The sequence below is a fragment of the Equus asinus genome, chromosome X, assembly GCF_041296235.1.
Source record: "Equus asinus isolate D_3611 breed Donkey chromosome X, EquAss-T2T_v2, whole genome shotgun sequence".
In the NCBI taxonomy this organism is placed as follows: Eukaryota; Metazoa; Chordata; class Mammalia; order Perissodactyla; family Equidae; genus Equus; species Equus asinus.
The window spans coordinates 22,893,123-22,920,768 of NC_091820.1; positions in this window are offsets into that span (position 1 = coordinate 22,893,123).

The following is a 27,646-nucleotide window of genomic DNA, read 5'->3' on the forward strand; positions in this document are numbered from 1 at the left end:
ATTTATGGTAGGGATATAGCCTTAACTTTTATAATAAATTTATTTAAGTAAAAGAACAAGTAGATTTAAGGAAAAATATTAAGGAAATAGCAATGTAGTTAATTTGAATATGTAGCAAAAATGTTGAAGGTGATAGACAGAAGACTGGAGCTTGATAGTACTACAGTAAGTTACAAAAGCCACCTGGAGTTGCGTGGAAGCTCAGGGAATTTGAGCCATACTTACTGAAAAGATTGAGAGGTCACTTGGAAATTTCCAGAAGACTGAGTCCCCGGATGAGTTAGCAGGTCATAGACCACAATAGATTCTGCTTTATGCATATTGAATTTTAGATGACAGTAAAATTATCTTCAAGAAGCCTGGACTTCAGTGGTACATTTAAGACTGAAGCTCGAACTTAGATCTGGACTAGGTTCATAGGTTCAGAAGGCATATTAATTTTCTATTGCTGCGTAACAAATTACTGCAAACTTAGTTGCTTTAAATAACACAAATTCATTACCTCACAGTTCTGAACATTAGAAGTTCAGGTGGACTTTTCTGCTGGGGTCTCAGAAGGCTGAAATCAAGGCTGGGCTCTTTTCTGGAGGCTCTGGAAAAGAATCCACTTCTAGAATCATTCATGTTGTTGGCAGAATACAATTCCTTGAGGTTATAGGACTGAAGTCCCCATTTTCTTGCTGGTTGTTGGTGAGGGATTGCTCTCAGCAAGCAGAGGCCACTCTCAGGTCCTTGCGCTGTGGCTACCTCCGTGCAAAAGCCAACAACAGAGAACTTCCCTCATGTGAATCCCTCTCACATTTTGAATCTCTCTGATTTCTTTACTGCTATCAGCCAGAGAAAACACTGCTTTTAAAGGGCTAACGTGATTAGATTAGTTCCACCCAAATGATCTGTCTGTCTTAAGGTCAATTCATTAATAACCTTAATCATATCTACAAAATTCTCTTGCCCTGTAACCTAACACAATCATGGGAGCAACATGAGGAAGGGGAGCAGAGATAAGGAGAGTCATCTTAAAATTCTGCTTACCACAGAAGTCATCCATAAAAAAAGTGCATCCACGTATCCATTTATTAATTCAGCATTCCCTGAGTATCTGTTATACTACCAAGCAGTTTGATAGTCGTCTGTGTTTTTAACCATGAAATAACGTTTCTCATACCTTTGATGTGGAACATAACATTCAAACAAACACTCTTTGCCAAGGGAATATGAGTGGGGCACTGAGAGGGTCTGCTGTACTCTACCCCTTGTACCACTCAGATCCACTTGTGCCCACAATGTTTATTCTGTCCTGGCACTGCTTCTTCACGATGATGGTCAATCATCATTTTGTTTTTAGTTAAAAATAAAGTTTTTCAACAGAAGCATCACAGTGCTATAGTTGATCTTGAAGCCAGAATCAAGATTTATCATTTTCTTCCTCTATCAACCATTTCCGATTCTTATCACACTGGCCAGCACTTGTGCTGGTCTAGGTTTCCTGACCTGTGGATTCTGGGGTCCTGGTTACCTTGTCCTTTCCAGGCCGTCTTTGAGGCAGTTGCCTGTTCACGGTTATCATCAGGCATGGAAGCACCAACAGCCACCCTGGTGAGTCTCCTGAGTTCCAGAAATACTCCTCCCTGTTTCCAGTATGTAACAACTCTACGTGCTCGCGTTCATCAGAGTGAATCACCTATGGCCATATAGTAAATCCTCTCTTTGCCTGATGATCTACTGGCATGAGGAACTCAAAACGGTCAGTCAGTATTTTAGCTTTAGTGGCAATTTACTATGTCCTCTGGTAGATTTGATACCCACACCCAGGAGCTACGACTTCTAGTTCAACCCAATCTGAATTTGGAGGAATGGGAAGCATAAATTCCCCAAGTGGGTGTCTGGGAGTAATAATGAGAAAGTTAACTCATACTTTCACTTTTTTGTTCCCAAATCTGTATATTCTACCTATGGAAAATACAATACCATCTATAATTGCTGTTGATTTACACACTTCTTGAATCTTTAACAAACCTAAAAGATGCCATCCCTAAGCTCCCCTTCAGCCATTTCTAGGTGAAAATGGACCACGTAATGAGGTATATGGTAGGACCAGGGGATCCCATGGACCCATGCACATACCTCTCAATTTCACCAGAAGGTGGATCCCTGGGTCTGAGGCTGTGTCATATGGCATTCTATAATGGTAAATCAGACACTCCCTCTGTGAGCCTTCAGATATTAGTGTCAGTAGTACCACCTCAGGCAGGAAAGCCAAACCCATACCAGGAGTACATGTCAACTCCAGTAAGAACAGATTTTTGCCTCATCTTGAGTGGAAGGAATTGTAGTGGGCCGAATAATGGCCCCCAAATTTATCAGGTCTTACTCCCTAAACATAAATGTTATGTAAATGGTCCCTAAAACAATAAATGTTACATTATATAGGAAAAAGTCTTTGTGGATGTGATTGTTAAGGATCTTGACATAGAGAGATTATCCTGAACTATCCCAGATGTGCCCAAATGCAATTACATGTGATAAGAGAGAAGAAAAGGGATATTTGACGCACAGAGAAGGCAATGTGACCACAGAGGTAGATTGGAGTGATGTGGCCATAAACTAAGGAATGGCAGCAGCCACCAGAAACTGGAAGAGACAAGGAAAAGATTTTCCCCTAGAGCGTCTGGAGGGAGCACAGCCCTGCCAGCAACTTGAATTTGGCTCAGTGATTTCAGACTTCTGGCCTTCAGAACTGTGAGAGAACGAATTTCTGTTGTTCTAAGGCACTGAGTTTGTGTCAATTTGTTACAGCAGCCAGGAGAAACTAATACAGGGGCCCAAGGTAATCTACTTGTCACCAAGTGGCTGGTTGTTTTATTTTAAGGATGATACCACATTGAGGGTTTGTCATTCTCTGCTGCTGACAGGTTGAATGTTCAGAAGTGGCAGTAGCTAGATCAGCTTGGATGAGAGAGGCCCATGCTACTGCACCCACGTGCAGCCTTCATCCCTGCCACCATGGCTACATCATTCAGGGGGTCACTGTGCCATAGTGAGTCTTCTGGGGAGCTAAGGATAGAGGCTGGCTGATGTCCACTGGACAATCATCCTGTTCACTTGATAGTTCAGTGCCTTTTCTGTGAACGATATCTGATAGACATTGGCATGTAAACCAAAGATTCACAGACTTCATACATGCCCGCTCCCATAGATACATCCACATGCCTTTTCACCTGACCCTCTTTGTCTCTGTTCTTCCCTTCTTGCTCCTTCTAGGAGACTTGGCCACTGGCTGAGGTCTCATATCCCTCGACACAGGTTGATGATGTGCAAAACTCTGGAACATTTTCACCATCACCTCTGTCATTTAAGGCTACCCCTCAGTGGAGCTTTGATGTGGCAGCAGTTCCTTTCAGCTTTCACTAACATATTGAGCCACACATATACCAGGACAATTTTTTTATTTTATCAGCTCATCACTGGGAAAAGCCTATGAGGTCATAGGTGAAAGCACAAGCAGAAATGTCAGCACAGGCGTAGGTGACATGGAGGTTTGTATTACTTGTTTATGTAACATATAGGTACCTTCTTGAGAAACTGTGCACTAGAAAATTCTCTGGCTTTCCATAATGAATCCATTTAAAGATGCTCACTTCTCTAAGCCTTTTGATGACACCCTCAATATTATGCCAAGGTATTTCCAGCAACCTCACCTGTTTCCTATTGGTATTGTTTCCAAGCTGCAAAGAACCATCTCACCTGTGTTTGAAGATCAGCTCCAGTGTCTTGCCAGGATGCTGAATTGTGATTCAGGAGAGTGCCTCAATAAAATCTCCTCTACCCAGCCTTACATTGAATGACCCTCACTCCAGTCCAGCACCCACAAGATTCTTTTCCATGAAAGTTTTTCCTACTGGTACATATCTGCCTGGTATAACAGGAACAGAACTCCCCAGCTTGGGCTATGCTGAGACTTGACCCTGGTTATTGGTAGAAGAAATGAGGGTAAAAGAGAGCAGATCTGTGGGTTCAAGGTTTTTCAAGTGCTTAGTCTCAAATATCTCAATCCTGTTTCTTAGGGTTCCACTCTTTCTACCTATGAGGGCTTACCTTTAGCATAGGAGATTTGCTGGGGCTGTATATTTGGTCTCCTTTGTAACTCTACCACTTTTACAACCAGATCTTCGTAGCATTCTCAGCACATTCTGCCCTCTGGCTCTAGGATATGAGAGTCTCCTTAATAGCTGCCAAGTAGTATTCTGACTTTCACATCACGCCTTAAGTTGATAGTTGGCTGACCTCAGCTCGCAATTTTCCTTCTTCAGGGTTCCAATCACAGCTGACGACAGCCTGCCAAATCCACACCCTCATAATTGCCTTTTCCCTCGTGTCTTGAGGGTATTGGAGCTAGCGCACCTATAGTCCATCCCAGTTCACCACATGTGCAAGTCTTAGTAATCACGATGCTACAACAGGCCAAGAGACATTAACAATACCCCTCTCACCACCATCAACGGATCCTTGTTATCATTTAGCCAGCAAGTGATCTAATTCCAGCATCCCATCCTGAGGTTCTGTTTCCTAGCATCATTTCTCATACTAACTATCTTAGATTGGGATTTCCAAGGAGCAGATGATGAGACAAAGATTTAAGAGAAGTTCATTTTTGGGGGAGATGAAACACTAGTAGGAGAGTGAGAAAGTGAGAACAGGCAGGAAGGAAGCCGATAAAAGGTGTATGAACAAGCAGGTAACTACTCTGGCAACTGTCGCTCAATCCTGAGAGGGATCTCTGGGAGACAGTATTAAAAACGTCTGAGATTTAGCCCCTTTGAGAACTGAGGAAGCTAGAGTGTCTTCCAACTCCTAACCCCTATTGGCTGAGGATTTCTAGAAACCCAGCACTCTCAGCCAGCCCCTTGCATGTATGGGCTGGGATAAAGCCCAGGCGGAGAGTCACAGGTGTTTGCAAGAGGACACTGTCAAAATGTACTGGAACTCTAACAATTGGGATATTCAAATTGCTATGAGAAAATGGATTCATTCTGCTGGGGACAATTCCAAGAATGCTTCAGAAATGTGGTAACATTCACAGTGGTAGCTGATGTCATGAAGTAGATGCAATTTTCGAGGGGGAAAAATGTAATGTGCAATAAGGGCTAAGACCAGTGTCAGAGGAATGCCTACATCTGAGGAGTGGCTTGAGAAAGAGTAGACAGGTGTCAAGTTCAATGTTAGTAAAGCTCAGTGTTATGGGTGACAGTCATTTGTCAATGTCTCTGAGCTCATAACTATTGCAAAATTTTAATCAGTGGGAAACAATTTTTTAAATGTCCCTTATTGAATTTGTTCAATAGGTGACATTATAAAACAAAGAAGATAGCAAAAGGAAATACCAAATATTAATCTCTCTTATGCCATGCATAATTTTGTTCTCTTTATAAGGATTCACACAGCAGCAAGCTATTCAGAGGTTTTGAACACAAGCACGAATTTTATTTTGTTCTGACTTTTGTAACTGAAATAACTAAGTGATTTTCAATTCAGTAGTTATAAATCTTTCTATAAAAACATGCACACAATTTTTATTCCCACATTGCCACCCTCTTTGCCACTTGAAGATGAATTATTAGAACAAAGTTATAAACCTCTAGATACTGGGTATCTGTAGTGGAAAATACTGACACAATCATAAAAAAATGCTTTCGTTTTTGTCTGGCTTTGCTCTCTTCAACCTTTGCTCATCCCTGTCCCCCTGGCCCCCTAAATAGACCAGTAGCATTTGCTTTCCTTTGCTTTTTTGCTCTTGCCTTACCGCCTTTTCAAAAGGGGATGACTTGGATTAGAGACATGTTTTAACTCTGTAAGGTTGTTGAGGGAAATATTAATGTTTGCTGAAATTGACTTCATTTCTGCATGCTAATGTTCTGTACTGTTTGTTTTAAAGAAGCATGTAAGGAAAGCCAGAGTCTCCATTTTTTAAATTAATAAAAGGATGAAGTGACTTGATGATTATAATAGTCATGATTAATTATTTTTAATATCCCAAAGAAATTGCCACCAATTTTTTCTGTAATTCATCACTGTTAAAAATGTGTTTACTGCTTATATTGGTTAAGTCATGGATGCATGCATCCTAGGACTTTTTTTTTTGACATTTACATCAAATATATGTCTTAATGACTCAAGACAGACCTGGCAATGTTACCATTTATTTCAATTCATATTATATCTAAAAGTGAAAGGTTTTTCCTTTTACTGTATTTTGTTGTTTTTTAAGAAGTTGTCTTCTAGGTAATATTAAATATTTGAAGTTATGTTGCTATTTTTGTGAGTAAACATGCTTTAAAGACTCTAGCCTGGCCTCCTTCTGCACAGTGGTTAATGAGTATTCACATTATATAATTTCAAAGACATTATGGAGGATTCTCTAATGGATGGTAGAGGAAGAAAATTCATCAAAAATATTTTGAATAAATACTGGGAGTAGGATATTGTATTATATTCAAGCTGAGGTGAATTCGTGAATTTCCTTTATGGGGAAATAATGTTTTCATTCCATGATTATAAATGAGATTAAAATGAAGATGATAATTATGACTAATAATGTCTAGAACCTATTAAATGCTTACTATTGGCCTAGGAGTGTGCTAAAATCTTTACATAATTATCTTGTTTTATCCTCGTAACAACTCTTGACTTGAAAGTATTAACAACCTCATTTTATTGATGAGAAAACCAGACTCAAAAATGTAAAGTATGTCTACAAGTCACATAGCAAGTAAGTGACAAACCTGATATTTAAACTAAGTCTGTAACTAAGGTACATTACCTCTTCAAATATTCTCTGGGAGCCAAGAAATATTGACTTAATTTTAAAGTGACATAAATGATTAAAATTATATCCTTTTTTTTTTTTTTTAAAGATTTTATTTTTTCCTTTTTCTCCCCAAAGCCCCCCGGTACATAGTTGTGTATTCTTCGTTGTGGGTTCCTCTAGTTGTGGCATGTGGGACGCTGCCTCAGCGTGGTCTGACGAGCAGTGCCATGTCCGCGCCCAGGATTCGAACCGACGAAACACTGGGCCGCCTGCAGCGGAGCGCGCGAACTTAACCACTCGGCCACGGGGCCAGCCCCAAAATTATATCCATTTTTGAAAGCAGGATATAAATGGGGGAAAGGAGCAGAAAAGCACTGGATACTTGAAAATGGGAATGAATTTGGGATACACCAAAAATAAATGATCTGCAGAATCGAAGGTTACAGTAACAAACATAAAGTCACCCAATTTCATAATTTTGCTAAAGGCTAACCCTGGAAGCAGAGACTATTAAAACTAAAAATATATATCAAGACTAAAAATAATCCTATTATTTGACAGAGTAATCCCAAATCTAATACATTGTTCTTTATACATAATTCAAAATTCCAACCCATAAAAAATAAAACAGTTGCAACAAAGATGTTTAGCTATCATTATTTTAATATTAAAAATTAAAAAAATATTTAAAAAAATAAAATAGATCAAACCCTGGAAAAAGTCAAGGTGATTATAGAAAATCGTCTCAGTGGATCATTCAGCAACAATAAAAATTGTACTTAGAAAGAGCATGCAGTGAAATGGTAAATGTTTTTGAGATTATTGTAAAGAAAAAAGTAAGGCTCTAAATTTTATCTACATTATGATTGCAATTATATAGAACAAATGACACTATGATTTGGGGGACAGCTGTAGGAAACTGAAATGATTGAATATGTTAAATGGCAGAATGACAAATGTTCTTTTATAATGAAAATATAAACAAAAATATTATAAAGGGAGGTGGAGAATACTCTCCGAGAGGAATGCACAGGATGTCCCCCTTATTGCATTTTCCTCTCTGAGGACCAAAAGCTAACTCCCACTCTTCTATTGTGACAGGCACTTCCTTTAACTTACTAAAAGAACTTCCATTGTTTTGCAGTTGGGGTGGGCAATGTGTGCAAGACTCTCTTGCAGGTAGGAATGGCCTAGCCATGAACAGGTTTTGTGTGACCTGTAAATAGTTTTGCCATATTTTGCAAACCAAAATACAAGATGCCCAGTTACATGCGAATTTCGGATAAACAATGCATCATTTTTTAGTATAAGTCTGTTCAAAATATTACATGAGACGTACTTATACTACAAAAGTTATCCACTGTTTATCTGAAATTCAAATTTAACTGGGTGTCCTGTATTTTATCTGACAACCTATATGTAAAGAACTTGGAAAATTAAAGTTTCTTGATGCAGAGTTTATTTTAAAAATATAGCCAAGGTGAGCTAAGTCAGAGAACAACAAATCCTGTATGATATCACTTGTGTGTGGAATCTAAAAAAGTCAAACCAGCAAAAAAACACAGAGTAAACTTGTGGTTACCAGGTGATGGGGTTCGGGGGATAAGACTGATGGTGTTTAAGGGCACAAACTTGTAATGAGTAGTAAATAAGCCACAGAGATCAAATGCACAGTATAATGAACATAGACAATAATATTTTACTATAATGATGTAATGTGATAAATATTGCTTCAATGGCAATCATATCACAATATATAAATGTACCAAATTAATATGCTGTACACCTTAAATTTACAAAATGTAACATGTCAAATTTATCAAATAAAAAACTCAGGAAAGAAAAAACTATATAGCAATATTAGCTTGGATTGTGTTTCACTGCATGTAACAGAAACCAGGCTATAATGGTGTAATGAAATAAGATTTTTATCTTTCTCGTATGACAAGATACTGGAAAGGAAGCAATCCAGACAGGGTGCAGTTGCTCAAGGAATGAAGGAATGAAGCTCCTTCAAGCTTCTGGCTCCACCTCCATAGCATCCCGTGTGTCTTCAGTCCTAGGAGTGGCAATATGGTGGCTCCACCTCCAGGCATCTGTGTGGATTCTAGAGAAAAAAGAGAGAGTACAGTGACAAACAAAACGTACCTGCCAGTTTACTCTGCTTTTTCTTCCTTTCCTTATTATTATCATTATTTTTAATCAGGAAAACTAGCTTTGAGGGAAACTTCACCTAGTAGCTTAGGGTTACATCTCATTGACCTTCTATCACGTTATTCCCTATTTCTCATTAGAAAACTCTCTCCTTCCACCAACAATAGCGTCTACCCATTATTCAAGACCCTGCTTAAGCTCCAGCCCCTCCCCCAAATATGCTCTGTGTACACCAGTCCTCTGTGACTCCTGAACACTGAAGCGCGTGGGTATGCTCCTTACAGTTTAGTTCCAAATTAAACTCTCATTTGTATTGGGGTAATTGCGTTATCTTTATACGTGGACTGCATGGTCCTTGAGAGAGGGGATTGCCGGGAGCCGTCAGCCTACAAGTTAAGCCTCTGCCTTGTGACACGGTCCGGGAGAGAGATGAGGGGACGCAAGGCGACCCTCAAGGGATTCTACCAGGCTGCCCCTGCAACGAGTCTCCCTGGTACTTCTGACTTTTCTGCTTCTGCTCACTCTGTTCTACACCTGGGGTTATTTCAGGGGAAGTCAGCCCGGCCCTGGGAATGAGAATGATACAATGCAATATTCTAGGGAAAGTTCTGGGGAAAAACGTCTTCTAGGGAAAGAACATTCTGACCCGTCCTTTGGTCGGGTGAAGGGCTGGGAGTGGAGAGGGAACAAAGAAATCTGTAGCCCCCACAGATCTGTCTAGGAGTATGGTGGTTGCCACGGCCCATTGAGTCAGGAGGCCGCTGGGGTGGCCTCCTTGAAGTAAAGAATTACAGAAGCTTGACTCCCCTCAGGCCTACACACAATCAATTACTCTTAGGCAGAAGCTTGACTCCCCCAAGGTCTACACACAATCAATTGCTCTTAGGACTATTGTCTACCTTGCAATCAATTGCTCTTAGGACTATTGTTTACCTTACAAAAACCCGCTTTCGCGAGCCAAAAATATGTACTGGGACTGTTTCATGAAATCATCCTTGAATACCCTGAGCCCTATATAAATCATACATACACAAAATAAAGTTAGAGTTGGACACCAAAATCCTTGTCTCACTGCCTCCTCCTTCGCTGACGCCGTCCATCCCTCAGGAGAGCCTGTTTGGCTGGGGCTGGACCCCGACAGGGGATCATGCCTTGTTCATAATATGGCTGGAACTTACGAAGCTCCCGGTAAATGATTGTTGATGGGTTTACCACCAACTTAACAAAATGCCATAAGAAACCTCTAAGTATTAGCTTTCTAAGGCTGTAAATAGAAAGGTTGAAGTGAAGCAGAATGCCTCTTATTTTTACTTTATTTATTTATTTAATGCTTCATTGACTGTTCAGTACATTTGCATGGTTTTAAATTCTAAAGATAAAAAAGACTATACAGTGTGAAATATCTCCCTCCAGCATCCTTCCCCCAGTACCTAGCTTCTCTCCCCCATGCAATCACTCTCATCAGTTTTTTGTATTCTCCAGAGAGAACTTTTGTATTTACAAGCAAATATGCATATTTTAAAATTCATTTTGAATATTAAACATTCACTATGCACTGAAATTCATGCCAGGCACTGTGCTAAATGCTTTACATTTAATCCTCCCAACAACATAATGAGGCAGCTTTTTCTTTTTTTCCCCAGTTTTATTGAGATACAATTAATAAACAAAAATTGTATATATTTAAGGTATATAATATGGTGATTTGATATATGTATACATTGTGAAATGATTACAACAATCAAGCTAATTAACACATTCATTACTTCACATAGTTACCTGTTTTTGCATGTGGTGAGAACACAAAATCAACTCTCTTAGCAAATTTCAAGTATATAATACAGTATTGTTAACTATAGTCACCAAAACATCAGAGAAATGCAAATAAAAATCACAATGAGATATCCCCTCACACCTGTTAGAATGGCTATTATGAAAAAGACAAGTGATAAGTGTTGGAAAGGGTGTGGAGAAAAGGGAATCCTTGTGCACTGTTAGTAGAAATGTAAATTGGTACAGCCACTATGGAAAATAGTGTGGAGCTTCCTAAAACAATTAAAAGTAGAATTACCATATGATCCAGCAATCCCACTTTTGGTTATTTATTCAAAGAAAATGAAATCAGTACCTCAAAGAGATATGTGCACTGCCGTATTCACTACTGCATTATTCACAACAGCCCAGATACGAAAACAACCTAAGTGTCCACTGATGGAAGATGGATAAAGAAAATGTGGTATGTATACAATAGAATAGTATTCAGCCATAAAAATGAAGGAAATCTTGCCATTTGTGACAACATGGATGAAACTGGAGGACGTTATGCTAAGTGACATAAGCCAGACACAAAAAGACAAATACTATGTGACCTCATTTATATGTGGAATCTAAAAAAGTGGAATCTAAAAAAGTGGAATCTAAAAAAGTCGAACCCGCAGAGGAAGATTTTTCTATTATGTCCATTTTGCAGAGGAGGAAACTGAGGCAGAGTCACACAAATGCACAAACCAGAGCTGATATTCGAACCTAGGGAGTCTGACTCCAGACCCCATGCTCTTAACTACAAAAATATATTTCCTCTCCATGCTGAATATTTTTATGAGAATTATCCAAAGTAAACTGAGCCTCAAAAGATTATATAGCTCATATAGGGGAGAAATCATCTCCATACATCTGGAGAGAATAAGACATCTTGTATAGTTCTTAATTAAGGAAGTGTAGTTGTGCAATCTGAAGATTTCAGACTTGGGTCCATTATCTCAAGACAGAATGTGGCCTTATGGCCATGTTACTGCAGGCGAGCATGAACACTGTCTGTCCCAGTATGGCATTATAAAAAGAGAACAAGTGTGTATCAACTGGACATATTTCTCCCACTGCAAGTGAAAGGGAAATTTGCGAAAAAGATCATTCATTTTGTCAATGCCTCAACGAGAATTCTTGTCCTTTTGCCTTTATTTCAGACTTCTCCATTCTCCTCTGATCTTCATCCTCCTTCCCTTCCTCTCCCATCCTAATTCATCTGTCTCCACTGCTCATCTATGCTCACTCCTTCACATTTGTCACTTAGCCCTATAACTCCAGCTCTGCTATGCTGTCATGCTTCCTTTTCTAGAAAACTGCTGGCTGCTTCCATGTAATAGGGAAAAAGGCTAACAGTTGGCACAAATGGACATTTTATACATAAAACCAAAAATAAACAATTCGTCTTATAATTAACTTTATGCTAAAAGTGCACAATCAATTTACAGAAACTCCTACAGTAGTCCTCCCTTATCCATGGGGTATATGTTCCAAGACCCCACTGGATGCCTGAAACCATGGATAGTACCAAACTCTATATATGTTTTTTCCTATACATACGTATTTGAGGTGTGACAGCAAAACTAGCACGAATTTCTTTTTCCTTCTTCACAATTTCACAGATAGAAGATTCGTTCATACTCTAGATCTTAGCAACCTCAGCATGTGATTTTTTTTCTTTCCTTAGTAAGTCAAGAACTTTCACCATTTCACTTAAAGGAAGCACTTTACAACTTCTCTTTGGCATATCAGAATTGCCAGCATCACCACTCTTGTGCTATGGGGCCATTATTAAGTAAAATAAGGGTGACTTGAACACAAGCACTGCGATACTGCGACAGTGGATCTGATAACTGAGACAGCTACTAAGTGACTAATGGGAGGGAGTGTATTACAAGTGGATCCGCTGAACAAAGGGATGATTCAGGGCCTGGGTAGGATGGAGTGGGATGACGTGAGATTTCATCATGCTACTCAGAACGACATGCAATTTAAAACTTATGAATTATCTATTTCTGGAATTTTCCGATTAATATTTTCAGACCACAATTGACCGAGGGTAACCGAAACCACAGAAAGCAAAACCATGGATAAGAGGGAACTACTGTAGTGAGTTCTAAACAGTTAATGAACATGACTTAAAATTTTTGTAAAATTACAGAACTTTGCAAAGTTAACAAAAGTAGAAAAAAAAAGTAAAACTCCTATGTACCAAATTAAACAACCTTCTCTGCTTGAAACTGTGTTAAAATAAGAGCAGTACCTGTTAATATTTTAGTGCTAATTTAAATAAAATAGTTGGAATTTAATACAGATGGCATTCACAAATAACACATGATAATAAAATACCCATAAAGTGAGTAAGTTAAAAATAGACTCTATTACTGGTAGAAATTGGAGAAATATTTAAGCTATTAGCAATACAAGATATGTTATAAAGAGGAAGTTATTTTTATTTTTTAGGAAGATTAGCGCTGAGCTAACTACTGCCAATCCTCCTCTTTTTGCTGAGGAAGACTGGCCCTGAGCTAACATTCGTGCCCATCTTCCTCTATTTTACACGTGGGACACCTACCACAGCATGGCTTTTGCCAAGCAGTGCCATGTCCGCACCCGGGATCCAAACCGGCAAACCCTGGGCCACCAAGAAGCAGAACCTGCGAACTGAACCACTGTGCCACCAGGCTGGCCCCAAGAGGAAGTTTTTTAAATTGGAAGGAGGGGACAGGCGCTCTTAAACATTGTTGGAGGCAGTTTACTTTAAGAAAGTCTTTTGAAAAGACCAGTTGTAGACTACCAGACCACATTCCTTAAGCCAAGGAGAACTGCCCAGTTTCCAACTACAGAGGCTTGTACAGTGCTTTTCCAACATGCAGATTCTGACGCAGTTGGTCTGGGGTGGCCCCGAGATTCTGCTTTTCTAACAAACTCCCAGTTGAGGCCAATTCTCTCAATCCCTGGGCCAGTATTAGAGCAACAGTGTTCTAGATACTTCTTTTGGTGCAAAGACTTCCTTATCTGGAATAATTATCCAAGGGCTGAGTGATAATAGCAAGGGTGAGAGACTGGTTAGTACCTAAAGGGGAAGGGGGTCAGAAATATATGTTTCCTCTTACTTGACCGGAGGTAGGGGCAATAATCATTTGCACGGCCTACAAACATTTTTATAGGCTATGAAAAAGCCAGATTTTAAAAAGCAAGCTGCAGAATCACATTTGGAAGAGCGACAGGGTGGGGCTTGCTCTGGGGTATGAGAGGACTTCCTGCCCACGAATTTGATGGAGTCATCAATTTACGGTTTCTGCATTTATGTATTTTTTTCTCCTGAAAGCCAGAGATCTAGAGTAAATTAGCCTTTATTTCACAGATCACTTTAAAGTGTTTTGGAATATATAAATATAAGCTATAATCATAGTTTAGGTTAGGAGTGGAGAGTTGAATGTTTCCAGATAAGAAGTTAAAAGACAGTTGGGCATTGTTTTTTTTTTTTTAAGCTATGTTTTTTGGTGAGGAAGATTGGCTCTGAGTTAACATCTGTTGCCAGTCTTTCTCTTTTGTTTTCCTCCCCAAAGCTCCAGTACCTAGTTGTATATCCTAGTTATAGGTGATTCTAGCTCTTCTATGTGGGATGCCACCTCAGCATGGCTTGATGAGCAGTGTGTAGGTCAGTGCCCAGGATCCGAACCTGCGGACCCCAGGCCATGGAAGCGGAGCACAGGAACTTGACCACTCGGCCACAGGGCCAGCCCCAAGGGTTGGGGGTTTTTAAAAGAGAGGGAAGAAAAGTGTTCTGAAAGAAGAGAGAGCCAAGAAGATGTTTATGGGCTGGAACGTGAGAGAGAAGACGGGCAGGTCAAAATTTTCCTTTTATCAGGTTTCTATTTGTAGCAAGATGCCGAAGGGGCACTCTTGCTGGCTCCCCAAAGAGCTGCCCCAGGGAGGAACCCCAAGGGGAAATCACCCCAAAAAGAACAGAAGTGTCAGAACCCCTTGTAGTGATAGAGGGGGAATAGACTTTTCTGAACTGATATGGGGGGCAGAGAGCTGGGGTTTGGCCTGGGGCTGGAATCCACCAGACTTCCTTACGTGATGGCATGTGTAGAGGGAGAGGGGTAGTATAGGAACACTACTCTTGATTCTTCTTTGCTCTTGCCTTGTGCCTTCTCCACATCTTTAGCAATTCAGAGCTTCGGTTGAAGTGTTATCAAAGATAAACAAAACCGGAGATTAAAGTGGTGAAAACAGATTTTATTCAATAACTACTGCAGAAGGGGAAAGAACTGAGCTCAGTTCCCAGTCTGCTCAGAGGAGAGTGGATTTTTTGAAGGGGGAATGTGGGAGTAGGGATGGAGGCTGGAGCACAGTCAGGGAAGTGAAAAATTACAAAAGGCAGATAGGAGGCTTGGTCACTGTAGATGTGATTAAGCCACCTGTCTGCTAACTGGCACTTATCAAAGTTAGGATTCTACCCTCCCATAGAAACTGGGAGACATGGGCTCTATCCTTCCTGATTATTACATTTCAAAGAAATGGCTTTTGGGTCCCTGAGAAAGACACTCCTGGGTTGTAGGAGATACATATACATCTTTTTTTTTCTAAACAAATGCTTTAAGAAAGAGGTCAGGGGCCTATCATCAGGTGTTGGCTGGAACAAATGATAAATTCTTTTGGCAGCCTTGAGCTTTTCCAGAAAGGAATTCAAGGGGGAACTAGGTCGTCCCAGGAGTGTGGCCTTAGGCTACAGGAGCTATGCTACAGTTTTCTGAAGTCTCTTAGTGCAGGGGTTTGAATGGAGTTATTTGAACCAAGAGTTTTTGCAATTTTCAGTGTCCACTGAAATCTTGAATAAAATCAAGGCTGCTCAGAAGCCCTGTGCTCTTGGAGCACTGAGAAAATTAGGAAGAGAGAACTAAGCTTCTGGTAGTCACTTCTCCAGCCCTCCCCCTCTAAACACCCAAGCTGGGAGTTTACAAACTGAGGAGTGTCTCCTCAGACTGTTACCTCTTCCTGAGGGGGTCGAAGGGATGCAAATTGAGGCCATGACCTGAGAGAGCAATGAGTGACAGGCCTTGGCTGTAGTTTTAGGGTGCCTGTTGCTATCCGCCTTTGGGATTATCCACTCTGTCGCACTACACTCATTGCGGCTAAATGAATTGGATGATGGCTTTCTCCTAATGTATTGCCTAACAGAGTAGTCAGTACCCTGGATGGTAGGGATGGAGGATAGGCTCACAAGCCAAAATAACAAGACATTCTGAGGAGTACAGCTATTTCAAAAGGAAAACATCTCCTGGATTACAGATTCCAGTAGAAGCAAAAAGTACTGAAATAAACAAGAATTTAAACTCATCCTAAAAATATCGTGGGTAAAAAAATATAGTTTAAATAGAGAATGACAGGATAAAGAGCAAAATATCAAACTGAGGAATAAATTGATAAATTTGAAGACGAGATTGAGGAAATCTTCCAGAAGTTAGAAGGATGGGAAAGGAGACTACAAAAGATAAGCCAAGAGAAATGAAAGATGGATACAAAAGTGCTAACACCCAGAATAACAGGACTCAGAGAAAGAGAGGGAAAAAACGGAGATGAGAAAAATATTTGGAGACTTGGAGAATGAATTAAAAATTTTCAAAGACTTCAGATTGAAAGGGCCCAGGAAATGCCAAAGAGGAGAATTTTTTTAAAAAATTCACATCTGGACATATTACAGTGAAATTTAAGAATACAAAGACAAAGACAAAATTATAAACACAGAAAAAAAGAGCAGATGCCATACAAAGAAAGAAGAATCAGACTGATGTCAGATTTTTCAACGACACTGGATACAAATGGGTGTTTTCAAAGAAGTGAAGGAAAATAACTTTGAACGAAGTATTTTGCATCCAACAAGATGTCATTTAAATAAGAGGACATGACAAAAATATTTGCAGGCATACAATATTCCAAAAGCTTTGCTACGCAAAGATGCATGTAAAACACTTTTAGATGAGTGCTTAAAAGAAAAGACAAATCTAGAGATGTCGCAAGAGAGAAATGATGTAAAGGTTATCAAATAAATACCTTAGTAATGGTTGTTTTTTTTCAAATATATATATTATTTTATATATTATATAAATTGTATATATTATAAAATATATTTTATATATTATAAAATATATTTTATATATTATAAAATATATAAAAGGGAACATATATCCATAATAACCAATTACTTAAAGTCTAGTTTAGCGACTCTTTAAGCTTATTGCGCATGTGAACACCTGGACCTCTTGGTTACATGTGGATTCTGATTCAGTAGGTCTGTCATGGGGCCCGAAGTTCTACAATTCTAGTAAGTTCCCAGGTGTTCTGATGCAGCTGGTCCTTGGACTCCATTTTAAGTAAAAGCCAGGGCATAGGTCTGATCAACAGGATAGGTGTTGGAAGGAGGGGGAGACAAGGGATAAGAGAGCCCTTGCCTTATGAGGGTGAGACACAGCTGCAATTAAGAAAATAAGACAAGAATAAAAAGAGATGTAGAAATAGAGAGACACATTGAAATAATTGAATAACTAAGATGGTAGCAACTATAAAGAAGATATAAATAACTACAATAAATATAAATAGAAGAAAACTAAAAATTCAAAGATTCAGATTAATAAATTGGAATAAAAGCCCAAATCTAGATTTAAAGGATTTACGTGAGAAACAGTTAAAGCATTAGGACATGCAAAAGTTGAAAGTAAAAGAATAGGAAAAACAAGATCTATCAGGAAAAACCCAATCACAACAATGTTGATAGCTATATTATATTAAATAAAATAGACTTTAAGACAAAAAATATTAGGAGTGGAGAGAGTTGTGACACAACAAAAAAGTTCAATCCATCAAGGAAGTATAACAATTTTAAATACGTATACACCAATAAAATAGCCTCAAAATATATATGTAGCTAAAAATTGATACTACTATATCAATAAACTCGTTATCATAGTGGGGAGTTTCAACACACCTCTCTTGATTATTCACTGGTTACACGATAAACTCAGCAAAGATATAGAAGAAATAAGTAACACAATTAACAAGATTGATTTAATGGATAGTGAGAAAGAGAGAGAGAGAAACCCATATACTTGCTTCTGCATCCATTAGAGAATACACAATTTTCTCATGCACACGTGGAACATTTACAAAAAGTCGATCATACCACAGTCAATAACGAAATCCTCAAAAAATTTCAGACCTCATAATATCTAACCATAATACAATTACATTAGGTGATAATTTAAAAAATTAAAAATATCCATGAACATAGGGAAATTAAAACACACACACACACAAAGACTAAATAACTCTTAAAGAAAAAAATTCACAGTGAAATTTGAAAATTAAAAAAACCCCAGAATGACATGACACTACGCGTCAGAATCTGCGAGATATGGTAAAAGAGCTTTGAGGGAGATTTATAGCTTCAAATACTAATATTAAAAAAGAGAAAAGCCTTGGAATTAATGACTTATGTATCCATCTTAAGATGTTCGAATCTGATTGACAGAATACACTCAAAGAAATAAGAAGACAATAGATAGCAGAAAACAAGATCTTGAAGAGATACTGCACCCCCATGTTCACTGCAGCATTATTCAGAATAGCCAAGATATGGAAACAACCTAAGCATCCATCACGGATGAATGGAAAAAGAAAATGTGGTATATATTTACAATAGAATATTATTGAGCCTAAAAAAGAAGGAAATCCTCCTGCTTGCGAAAACTTAGATGAACCTCGAGGGCATTATGCTAAGTGAAATAACTCACACAGAGAAAGACAAATACTGTATGATCTCACTTATATGTGGAATCTACAAAGGCTGAACTCAGAGAAACAGAGAAGAGCGGTGGCTACCAGAGGTTGGCGGGGGGGGGGACACGGGGAGATGTTGGTCAAAGGGTACAAGCTTCCAGTTAGAAGACTAACAAGTTCTGGGGATCTACTATACAGCATGGCTCTTTTAGCTAACAATACTGTAAGTTGCTAAGACAGCAGATCTTAAAAGGTCTCACCACAAAAAAAGAAATAGTAATTATGTGACGTGATGGAGGTGTTAGCTTATGCTATGGTGGTAATCATTTTGCAATCTATAACTGTATCAAATCAACACGTGGTACACCTTGAATATACACAATGTTATATGTCAATTATATCTCAATAAAGCTGGAAAAATTAAATTACAAAAGAATAGCAGAAATTAATAAAAGACAAAGATACAATTGGAAAGTCAACAAAATACATTATGATTGGAATGGGGGATACAATGACAGATAAATGAAATATTAGTTAGAATCTGGTCCTCCTATGTGCAACTCAAGGGTGAGCCCTGGAGTTCTTAAACAAATTTGTGGGATCTTTTTCCTGAATTCCTGCTTCTTGCAATCTTCCTGGTACTGTTCTCGTCTCTGTCCCTACCCTTGTTGGTTGCCTGGCCAGAAACTTGGGGCTCTAATTACCCAACACTGGTATCCTCCATTATGGACTTTTGTCATTAGAGTCATGTCCTGGCACAAGTGGAAAGAAGACAGTGTGAAAACAAAACAAAACAATAATGGTTTGTCCTACCCTCTTGGAACTACAGCTCTACAGAACAGAGAAGAAGGTTCCCCCATCAGAGTTTTCATTCTTGCTGGTTCCAGTAACTGCAGCTGCCACCTCCACCACTACCACCACTACCACGGATCGCCTGGGGACTGGGGCACAAGAGAACGGAGAAAGGGAGAGAAGGGTTGGGGGGAGATTTCTGCACTCCCTCTGAGCATTAGGAGTTCCTTTTCCCAGTCCCAGAGCCAAAGATATGGGGCTTCTCCTGGAGCTCCCTCTGTCTGAGCTCATTTCCATGTTTCCAGCTGTGTTGACTTCAGGTTGGGAGACATCAAAGGGGAAAATGGTAAACAATACAAATCCTGTAGTACTTCAGATTCTGGTGCTCATTCCTGATCTGCCTACTATTATTTCCTTTTCAGGGTTTTCAAATAGTTGCTCCATGCATTCTGTCTAGGTTTTAATGTTGTATTCAGTGGAAGAGAAAGAGTAAAGTGTGCTTACTGTATTTTATCCAGAACTGGAACTGATATCCTTTTCTAAAGTTAAACAATTGAAATTTGAAATCTATATTCTTCAGGAATACCTTTAGATGCAGTACAACTATGGCAAAAAGAAGTCAAAGGAATAATGCACGTGGGATTCGCCATGATGGTTTTCTTAAGCGAGGGGAGGCAGATGGATAGATTGACAGGGGTACTATACCATATGTTTGAGACAGGTTATTATCAAGATGCTTGTTTTTGTTTTGGATGGTGCTTTCTCAAGCGTTTATAACCTCAGGAAAAACAACTAAATAAGTACATGAATAAAACTGGGCTGCACCTAGACCCATAAACCAATAAAAATGATTATTAATCAAGAATCATGATCAATACAATTTTGTACATCTGAGATACAAAAAAGAATGAAAAAGAGAAAAAGAAAAAAGAATAAAAATGATTCTCTTTGCCTTTGCATGGGTCAAAGGTTATAAATCAGGGTAGGCTAAGCTACGTTATGCTAACAAGTGAAGCAGAAATCTCTGTGGCTTAGTACAATGAAAGTTTGCTTCCTACTCACACAAAGCCCGAGGCTGATGCTTCTGGTTGCACAGCTCTCCTTTTAGCAATGACTGGGATCCTCCTTTAGGAAAGACTAGGGAGCTAGGATCCTTCCGTCACATGACTCCACCATCTTGCAGCCCTTTCCTTCAAGCCAGGCCTACAAAGACGGCAAACATGAGAAGGGAGAAGAGCTTTGGAGACTTTAGGGATCAAGTCTGGAAGATGTGTGCAACACATCTGTCCACAGTCCACTGTGGCCCCACCTAGATGCAAAAGGACTGGGAAACACAGTATTTCTGAGTGCTTACGAAGGAAATAAAGTTTGGTGAACACAAAGCATCGTCTCTGTCACAAGAGATATTTTACAATAGTGAAATTCAATATTCCATTTTTAAGTTTTGGCCTACATTATGCCATGCTATAACCTCCCTCTAGTACTTAGTACCTGTTATACTATCATCTCATTCTAGTATATTATAATATCCTTCTAATATCTGCTAAACATATACACACCAGACATGCACACGCACTCACACAAATTGGGTATGGGTATCTAGTTATTAACATCATCTGTATATCTCTCTAGTCTCCTGTATGATTTACTTAAAGAGTTGTTTTCTTCAGTGTAAAAATTAGTTCAGAAAGCCATACTGGTACTTACATAATGTTAACACACCCTTTATCATATTATTCTGAAGTGTTCAAAAAGTTGAATATTATTTTTTTCCTGAAAGGTGTAATTTCATCATTTTTCTCTTCATTTAACAGAAACATTATAATTCACTTAGCTCTCCTTTAGAAAAAAGTTAAACAGAGCAGAGGGATGCACAGAACCAAGAGTAGCATTCTCTGGTAGAGAAAACAGTGCACTAGAAATTTTTGCTGAACTGCTACTAACTCTTTTGTTTACAGCTTGCCATATTAGGGATATTAAGCCAATAGAGGCAACATACAAATTAAATACAAAAGTGATGATTTTAGCTAAATGTAAAATAGTGAAAATAATCAAAAGTTAGAGTGGCAGATAAGAATAGTGATTAAGAGAAGGTACAATTTCCAACTTTGCCACTGTAAGACATTGAGGAAGGTATTAATAGTCTCTGTGCCTTGGTTTCCTCATCTGTAAATTGGCCATGACAATAGTACTTATTCCTTTTGAGGATTAAGTGAATTAACACACATAAAATGCCCCCAACGATGCCTGGCACATAATAAGTACTGAATAAATGCTAGCTATTCTCATTTCACAAAAGAATTGAACAAAGCTTTGATTGACACTAAAAAGTCAAAGACATGATTATCTTAATTATCCAGTTCCTTTTCTGTGTTAAATTATACTAAATTAATTATGTTTCAAAAAGAGAATCCCAATTATTTCCTGAAAACACCTTTTAAAATAAACAAACCCTGCCTTTTCATATCCATTTCACAGGAAGATCCCCATGTTTTAATATGATAAAATATTTGACTTTCACAAATATCTGCCAACAGTTTACTAATTTTTATTGAGTATTTTTAATAATGTAAATTGATAAAGGAATTAGATTTTTTTCTTCTGGTTTTAAAACAAGCTTCTTTTTAAAAACAATTTTATTGACATACGAAATATATACAAAAGTGCACACATTATATGCCCACAGTTCAATGAGTTTTCACAGTATGAATACACCTAAGTAATCAACATCAGAATAAAAAAAACCCAGAACACTACCAGCACCCCCAAAATTCCCCTTATGCATCCTTCTAGTCACTACTCTCACCAAGGGCAGCTACTATCCCACTGTTTTACAGTGTAGATTAGACTCGTTTTGTCCTTTGTTTAAATGCAGTCTTACAGAATGGACTCTTTTATGGCTGCCTACTTTTTGCTCAACATTATATTTGTGAGATTCAAATAAATTGTTGCAAATAGCCATAGATTATTAGTTCTCATTACTGTATGGCTGCATACAGTATAAATATACAACAATGCCCTCATCCATTCTACTGTTGATGAGCATTTTAACAGTTTCCAGTTTGGAATCTTTTTTTTTTTTTTAGGAAGATTAGCCCTGAGCTAACTGCTGCCAATCCTCCTCTTTTTGCTGAGGAAGACTGGCCCTGAGCTAACATCCGTGCCCATCTTCCTCGACTTTATATGTGGGACGCCTACCACAGCATGGCTTTTGCCAAGTGGTGCTGTGTCCACACCCAGGATCCGAACCGGCTAACCCCGGCTGCCGAAGCGCAACGTGTGCACTTAACCGCTGCACCACTGGGCTGGCCCCTGGAACTTTTTGAATAAAGGTTCTGTGAACTTTCTAACACATGTTTTTGGTAAACATATGTACGCATTTCTGTTGAGTATATACCTAGGAATGGAATTGACGGCATCATAGGGTAGACATATGTTTAGAATAGGCACTGCTGAAAAGTTTCCTGCGGTCGTTGAAGCGATTTTTATGTTCACCTTGAGCAGATGTGAGTTGCAGCTGCTCCAACTCTTCATCCTCATTTTCTATTGTCCAGCATTTCATTTCAAACATTCTGGTGAATGTCTCATGACAGTGCATTGTGGTTTACAGTTACGTCACCATCATGTCTAATGAAGTCACTTATCTTTTCATGCATTCCTTTGTCATTTGGTTATCTTCTTTTGCAATGTGTGTAAAACAGACTTCTTCAACTGTCAAATATATGTTTCAATATTATGTTCATTATTACTACAAGTAGCTGGTTAGAAGAAGCAGACTCACCTACTTGGTTTGCACTGAGCAAAGTTGGACTGGTCCTGAGATGATCTAGCAGGAATACCCATGAGTTTTAGTCAGAGACAGGGTTAGTCCTAACCCAAAACACCAGCAGTTTATTTAAAGAAAGAAACAAAGAGAAAAAGCAAGCAAGCAAGCAAGCTATCTTACTTGAAGTTCTGGTTCCCTTCAACTCTATAGCTAGTATAACAAAAACAAAACACAAACAAAAATAAAAACATACTTGTCTCCATTTACACCACTATAACATTTCCTGATGGGGAAAGAAAAGAAATGAAAACGAATTAAAGAAGCCAAAATGAAACAAAGCATGCTTCTCTCAAACATACACTATGTCCTAGGCACTCTGCATGTCCTAGGTACACAGGCGACAATATCCTCGAGAGAAGTTTGTCCTATTAAGTTCATTTTTTATAGGAAGACATTGAGACTCAGAGAAGGCAAGGAATTTTCTCAAGGCCACTCAGTGATAGGCCAGGATTCAAATCAGATATTATATCAGATATCTCTATTATGTCCTCAATTTATCTTTTTAAAGAAAAGGCTGACAGGCAATATGGCTGAGTCATGCGAGAAGAGAACTCCTACCACTTCCCAGCTTTGTGAGCTTAAATAACTATGTTATTCCACTGAGTGAGACTCAATTTCCTCTGTCTAAAATAAAGAGATTATTCAAGGTTGTCTCTAGAGCCCCCTTCAAAAACTGATTCTATGATTTTTAAACACTTTTGATTTCTACTACCAGGACCAATGCTATTTCCTTCTAGGTAGAAGAAAATTGGCCTACTTAAATGTTACTCTTTATTCCTGGTGTTTGCTCATTTTGTGACTTTTATTTTGCTTATCCCTTAAGGTCACTGAAATAACACCTTCTCTGTTCAGTCTTCCCTGACTCTTTTAGGCTGAATTCAGATCTCTCTTACAGTATTCATCACATGCGTTGTTCATGTGCTTCTCCATACTATTAGACTTAAGCTCCTTAAGGACAGGGGCTGTGCCTCACTCAGCCCCAGACCTCCAACACCCCACACTGTCTGGCACATAGTATGTAACGGATAAACCATAAACAAAGGGATAAATGAATGAATTATCTGTTTTCTGTTATACAGGTTTGACTATTTAAAAGCTAGAATGGGACCTCTATGATTATTTCTTGTTACCTCTATCTTAGGTTCCCAGATACCAAGCAAGGGTGTGATTACAGGCAAAGTCCCTGCTTTGGCCTGATTCCACAGGGGACCTCTGGAGTGTAAATATGCCTCAGAGTTTTTCAGAATTATAGTCACAAAGAGCTAGGGTTTCATGCTCCTGTATCAGTCGGTCACTGGCTAGGATGGAGGAAGGTTGTAAACTCCAGGCTCATCAAGCAGCACCAGTAGCTCAAGAGCAGTAGTTAAGGAGAGTCCAGGTGCCGGCCTTTAGCTGCAAAGCCCAGAGAAGGGAGTGATGGCTGTGAGCACACAGAATTAGAACCTGAGGGGGTCTGGGATGAACTTTGACAGTGTCTGCTTTACCCTTTTTTCCTGTTCTATTTCCATTTCAAAAATATTATAAATCTAGTAAATTTAGGAGACACTAGTATTTGATTCCATATTTTATGCTCCGAAACATTAGCTCACACTGCTCTCTTCCTTCACTAAACTATTTTATATGCCTTAATTGCCATGAAGTGTCCTGAATCATTTCAGCGGAAGCAGTCTTCCATGTACATATATCAATACTATTTCATTTAATTTCCCAAACCTGGAAGACTTTTAATTCTGCCCTACCTCTTCCAAATCATTCAATGTAGGAAACATTATTGTCATTTTTACCTGCTTCAACCATAATATCCGAAGCTATATTTTGTGTGTGATCAATTTGAAGTAGAATGCATCGTCACAGGTCATACGTTCTGGATATCATGGAGCCTGATATAAATACATATTAAAAAGTAGCAAGTGGTCTATTTCAGTACACCCATATGCAGAGGTCAGAAATTCACCATGACATGGGTCTTTTAACTCCTGAGTTCTGGTGAGATTTTAATAAAACGTAAGCTTACGTTTTATTAGAGCAGGAAACTTGACTAGGTTGATACCCTCAGTACCTCAAACCGTGCCTGGCACATAGTGGGTTTCCAATGCACATTTCCTGAATCAATTACAATTTTACCCACCTGAAATATTGTTCTGTGGTTTTATTTAAACTAGTTGTCAGCATGGAATGACTTCTGCTTTCTCTCCTGGAAGTGGGTGAATTTCCATGGTGAGCAATTCCTCTATATACAGTTTGCAAATCATTTTGGGAACCTTCCAAATGAAAGGCACTGTATAAATATACCCTCCCACCAGCCGCCAGCCGGCTTTCCACCGGGGATGCATTTGCATCGCTTATGTACATAGTGTTTCATTTGGGGCATTGCTTTTATTTTTGTGACCATAAAAGAAATATTCACAGTATGAACAATAATGTAAACTGCATTCAAGAAGATATATATTTATATATTTTTATGAGTCAAAACTTAGAAATCTGAAAGAAAAGCAGGCATGGCAGTTTTCTTTCCTGTTGCTGTTTGCTTTTTCATAGCATTCTTTATTGTTTCTGAACTTTATGGTGGAATTTTGCTGAAATGTTCAAGTCTTTGTCTGTACATCATTTGAGAATATGTGGTGGTGGGTTCAAATGAATGTTGCTGGCAAAAGGCCTGAAAATGACGGGTGCTTGATTTTGCATTTATTCATGTCTATAATAGTTCGCTTTTGCGCTGCCTTTTTGTAGATGGAGTCCTCTTTAAGGCAAGAAAGAGAAAAGTAAGCAACCTTAGGTTGAAAATACTTTCTAAGGAACTTAGCATGATAATAGGGAATTTCACAGATGGAAGAGACTTTGAAGAGACATATTTTAGCCTTTATAATAAAAGGGGGGCTGAGTTCATAGAACATTACTGGGGAGCTAGAGTTTGAATTTATATCATACAGAAAACATTTCATGCACTTTGAAATAAATTGCCAACGGAGTTAAGTCAAAACCCCTATAAATTATGTATTTACCTACACAGAATCATCTGCATACAAAAGATGAACTGAATTATAACTCCTTAATTTATACATTTCCATAATTAATTAAATTTAAATGGAATGAAATATTTCACTCCAGACATATTTCCCAGATAGTCTAGCCTTAAGGATTTCATTACAAATAGGAGCTACCCTGAGTACTCATTTTTGTATAACAAAACATCTAAAAAGGTAGATTAAATAAAACTCTGGCTCACTTCACTCAGGAATGATGTGAAATGTGGAAAATTAAATGTAGGCTACCAATAGTTAAAGGAGGACTCAAGAATTTGAGTTCATTTCCTGTCTTCTCAATTCTCTTTCATAAATACAAAACCTGATATTTCCTCACTTTTTACTACTAAAACAATGAAAGTCATTTTTGAAACCTTAGCTATAGGATAGTAATGTTAGGAAATAGCTCGCTCAGGTTATTTGTGGCTTATAAAGTAGATGTTATTGTATTCTCCATCTCTTCAGCCAGAATATTATCGTAGCTAAACTCCAATTTCATACTCCCGGCAATACCAAGTTTGTTTCATTAAAAGGAGTTTCTTATTTAAAATATCTTGACATTCTTCTTTTTCATTATTAGAAAATAAAACAGCAGTTCCTTCAATTGAGAAAAGCTAGAAGCGTGGAATTGGTCTGCAGCCAGTTTTTACTACAAACCCCATAATGCTTTGGATTATAGCCTACAATCCCCATACTGCAGCACCAAACTTACTGTTAACCATCCCGTTACCAGAAAAAAAAAAGAAGAGAACATTTGAGAGGAACTATGTAACACGCGAGGATTCTGCTGGAATACTAAATTATTAATTTCTGCAGTATTTTTAGATTTATTTGCCTTTTCCTTTGATAACAAAAGCATATTTACAGATATGCACACTATTTTTTCCACCTGAATGTAATGACACATTCTCAAACAATGTGCCAAGGTATATTCTTCCCATGTCAAAGCCTTTTTTTTACACCGCTCATTGAGTTGTGTAGATTTTTACCCCCATTGAAGGGAGGTCAGCTTTATTCAGATTTTAAAATAAAATCACAATACATTGTTTAATGCATTAAACATCTGCAAATGAGAATTCGGTGAAGTAATTAAAATTCTTAATTAGCTGCACCTTGCAGCTGCTGTTAGTCTTAATTGGCAATAATGCAGCTACATTTTGTTCTGACACATATCTTCAGAAGAGTTAGAGAGAGAACTGAAGGGAGGCAAGAGGAAAATGTTCCCACACAGTTCAAGACAGTTCGCACAAAGAGGATCCCATGGCAACAAACAGCGAGGCCCACAGTTGGCTCTGTAAGATCCAGGAATAGACAATGCTTCACCTCTGATTCAAACACACACTTCCCTTCCTAGATCTGAAGAGAAAGCATTTTAAATCATCTCTTGCAATAGGACTGAAATGGTCAAATGTTCACCTGTGTCTTTAACACACTTTTCAAAGCTCCTGGATACTCTCT